This window comes from Silene latifolia, chromosome Y (assembly GCF_048544455.1).
Source record: "Silene latifolia isolate original U9 population chromosome Y, ASM4854445v1, whole genome shotgun sequence".
Taxonomy (NCBI): Eukaryota; Viridiplantae; Streptophyta; class Magnoliopsida; order Caryophyllales; family Caryophyllaceae; genus Silene; species Silene latifolia.
Window position 1 is genome coordinate 324,791,193 of NC_133538.1, and position 4,109 is coordinate 324,795,301.

The following is a 4,109-nucleotide window of genomic DNA, read 5'->3' on the forward strand; positions in this document are numbered from 1 at the left end:
ACAAAATAAGGTATATGATTCACAAAATAATAAAAGGAGCAAAATAGGTGATTTTGACCATTTATGACCAAGTTTCACAATATAAGGCCTAGGATTCACGAAACAAGGACTGTGATTCACAAAATAATAAAAAGAGCAAAATAGGTGATTTCGACCATTTTGTGACCAAATTTCATAATATTACCTTCAATTTTCACAAAACAAGCTCTAAGATTTACAAAATAAGGTATAGGATTCACAAAGTAATAAAAGGAGCAAAATAGGTGATTTTGACAATTTATGACCAAGTTTCACAATATAAGGCCTAGGATTCACGAAACAAGGACTATGATTCACAAAATAAGAAAAAGAGCAAAATAGGTGATTTCGACCATTTTATGACCAAATTTCACATTATTACCTTCTAGTTTCACAAAATAAGCTCTAAGATTCACAAAGTAAGGTATATGATTCACAAAATAAGAAAAAGAGGAAAATAGGCGATTTTGACCATTTATAACCAAGTTTCACAATATAAGGCCTGAGATTCACGAAACAAGGTCTATGATTCATAAAATAATAAAAAGAGCAAAATAGGTGATTTCGACTATTTTGTGACCAAATTTCACAATATTACCTTCTATTTTCACAAAACAAGATCTAAAATTCACAAAATAAGATATAGGATACACAAAATAATAAAATGAGCAAAATAGGTGATTTTGACCATTTATGACCAAGTTTCACAATATAAGGCATAGGATTCACGAAACAAGGTCTATGATTCACAAAATAATAAAAAGAGCAAAATAGGTGATTTCGACCATTTTGTGACCAAATTTCACGATATTACCTTCTAGTTTCACAAAACAAGCTCTAAGATTCACAAAATAAGGTATAGGATTCACAAAATAATAAAAGGAACAAAATAGGTGATTTTGACCATTTATGACCAAGTTTCACAATATAAGGCCTAGGATTCACGAAACAAGGTCTATGATTCACGAAATCATAAAATAATAAAAAGAGCAAAATAGGTGATTTCGACCATTTTATGACCAAATTTCACAATATTACCTTCTAGTTTCACAAAACAAGCTCTAAGATTCACAAAATAATAAAAGGAGCAAAATAGGTGATTTTGACCATTTTGTGACCAAATTTCACAATATTACTTTCTATTTTCACAAAACAAGCTATAAGATTAACAAAATAAGGTATAGGATTCACAAAATAATAAAAGGAGCAAAATAGGTGATTTTGACCTTTTATGACCAAGTTTCACAATATAAGGCCTAGGATTCACGAAACAAGGTCTACGATTCACAAAATAAGAAGATTTCGACCATTTTATGACCAAATTTCACAATATTACCTTCTAATTTCACAAAATAAGCTTTAAGATTCACAAAGTAAGGTATATGATTCACAAAATAAGAAAAAGAGAAAAATAGGCGATTTTGACCATTTATGACCAAGTTTCACAATAAAAGGTAATATTTTGACCATTTTCAAGTAAATGGTTACAAGTCGGGTGAATTCCGTATATGAACTCCGGTCTGTTTTGCCAAGCCTAGAGTCTCTTTATTTTAACAGCTGACAAGAAACTTAACGTTAAGTCATACCTGTGTCCAAAGATGTCCAAAAACAAGCCTGCAGGATGGTTTGACTTTTTACCTCAGCTCTCTGTTTCCATCTTACTAACCTGAGCATCAAAACAAATGAGAGTTACTGTACTAGCATATGTATGGAATAATGGGTGCAAGATTTTGGCAAAGTTGACACTAATAGATTTATTGTTATTCGTCAACAATGAATGTGTGATCAAATGGTAAATCTAGCTTAAACCGGCTAAAATATGGGCAAAACCAAATGGTGTAGCCAAAACCAAAGTGTGTCAGATTAAATGAAATCTATGATGGTAGATAGCCATAGTTATTCTAATAATGGCTAGTTGTTCATGGATTCTCTAGTCCAGGTTAGAGGATTCCTATATTCCATTTGGGAATAAGGTTCCAAGTACTGGCAATTTAAGGAATATAACTTGCAATAAAAGGGGCACATCAAAAATAAAAGAATATAACAATAAAAAATTGCAGTGCATAACTAAAGAAACTAAATATCATATAATACAACTAGAATCCTTCAGTACATAGCTAAGTAAGTGAGTAAGAACAACCACCTGCGTTCGATGGGCATAGTGCTAATTGTGGTGGGACATCAGGATTGTAAGAGATGAAGGCGTAGGCTAGGTTGAGCCATAAAAGACACTGAGCAGTAGACAAGGGAGACGCAACGACAGCTAAAGAGGATTGGTGTTAATCTTTGCTGGTAGCTGACAATCTGACATAAAGATAAATGAAAAATGTTGAAAATATGAATGAACTTATATCAATGGTTATTCAATGGCAAACTCTTGAAATAAATTATTAAAAACAAGGTTCAATTGAATATTAAAAGTACATGTTCATACAATTGGATTGTACCCGTATGTATTCATGATATGTGATGTTTCCCTGCCTTGAGATGGAGTTAAAACCTGCACCAAAAATCTAACATAATTGATTGTATATAAGTCAGAAACTACAAGAAAGAAATGCACTTACGTCTTGTGCAATATTTGAGACGGTCTCACATGTAAGTGACTCAGTATATCAACTAAACTAGCTGACAGACATCTTTATATATGGATATTAGCACAATACCTTCATTTTGATACGGAGGGACAGGGACGGGCTTCATTATTTTCGATACAGAAACAGGAGCAAAGGGATCATACTGAGAGCTTCCATTATTTAATTTCTCCTGCTTTGCTGCTTCTTTAAGAGTATAATCAACCTTGGTTTTCTTAAAACTCGTGTTAGTGATGTCGCTTCCAAACGCCCTTTTCTTGATTTCAGTGGAGAAAGGAGGCCCGGACACACTGCTCGTTGATATTTCCTTCAACCGCAACCATCTCCATGCGGCCTTGTTGTTCTCCCTCTGATTAATCTGAACAATTAACATAGAACTACATCAACTTTTATAACAGTAGAAAAACCGAGATGCATCAGTAAACCTTTTATATTCACCCAAATGAATATTTGTCAATTCAGTACTTCATTTTCATTTTAGGCAAAAAAACAGGATACGCCTTCACAGAAAAAAAATATATCGTGTCAGACATTTTCAGCCGAAATTGTGCAGCATAGAAATCAAATTGATAAATGATAAGACATGAACTTCACTCACATTAGAACAAAGAAATAGCTTGATAAAATTCCGCGTCATAAACCCCAAACACTTCTCCCTTTTGTTATCTGCCATATTACCAAGAAGTCACATTAATCCTCACTCTTGACTGTACTATAAAGCCGACTTCTATGTGCAAAACTCGCTGACCAACACGACATCCTACAAATATTCTGAATAATAATACGAGTAATTGAAAGCGAATACTTAGTAGCTTGTAGGCAGCAGATTATATTACCAAGCCTGGAAGCACCATTAGAATTAGCATTTGCATCATCCAGAACCTGAAATTGTAAGCCATGTTTCGTAAATCTTCGGTCTGTTATAAACATAAGAGACAACTGAAAATCAAACATACAAAATCCTCACATTTATTCGGCTTCTTCCTTCATCAGAAACAAATTGTAAGCCATGTTTCGTAAATCTTAGGCCAGCGTGCCTATTGTTTTTGCAAATGTTGCATCTAAAATGCTATAGAGCAAACTAGGAGTAGCACAGAAAAACCGAGTTTGCTAGGTCATTCCTATTACATAGGCCGGTTCACATCTATTCAAGATTACAATCATGATCTTGATGACGCCACAACATATAGTCAATGAGTGGAAGTATCAGACTGCACTATGGCCATACCAAGCTAGCGATGTTAATTGTTGAGCCTAATGTTGAACTCAACAAGTGCTTGCCAACTGCAACTCTCCCAGGATTGTCGAGTAAACCAGACTCCCACACATAAAATTGTACAAGATCAAAATCCTAGACCCAAGTGTTCCTCAAACCGATATCATGCATAGATAACCTTTAATCACGTCATTTAACTATTGAGCATGCTGCACGATTAGAGATTTCTTGAATCTTTGTATCAATTACCACTACACGTCTTCACCACATGCCATCAACAA

General features: G+C 34.1%; 2 long non-coding RNA genes across 2 annotated transcripts; both read right to left on the bottom strand.

Annotated features, from left to right (window-relative positions):
• Positions 1-1,622: 1,622 nt before the first annotated feature.
• Positions 1,623-2,571, bottom strand: LOC141633113 (uncharacterized). The gene is made up of 3 exons (XR_012537917.1): positions 2,466-2,571; positions 2,162-2,322; positions 1,623-1,684 (listed from the first exon to the last, which is right to left on the bottom strand). It is a non-coding gene; the product is annotated as an uncharacterized LOC141633113 (long non-coding RNA).
• A 552-nt stretch (positions 2,572-3,123) lies between these two features.
• On the bottom strand, positions 3,124-3,614 carry LOC141633598 (uncharacterized). The gene is made up of 3 exons (XR_012538390.1): positions 3,580-3,614; positions 3,449-3,494; positions 3,124-3,278 (listed from the first exon to the last, which is right to left on the bottom strand). It is a non-coding gene; the product is annotated as an uncharacterized LOC141633598 (long non-coding RNA).
• Positions 3,615-4,109: the final 495 nt, after the last annotated feature.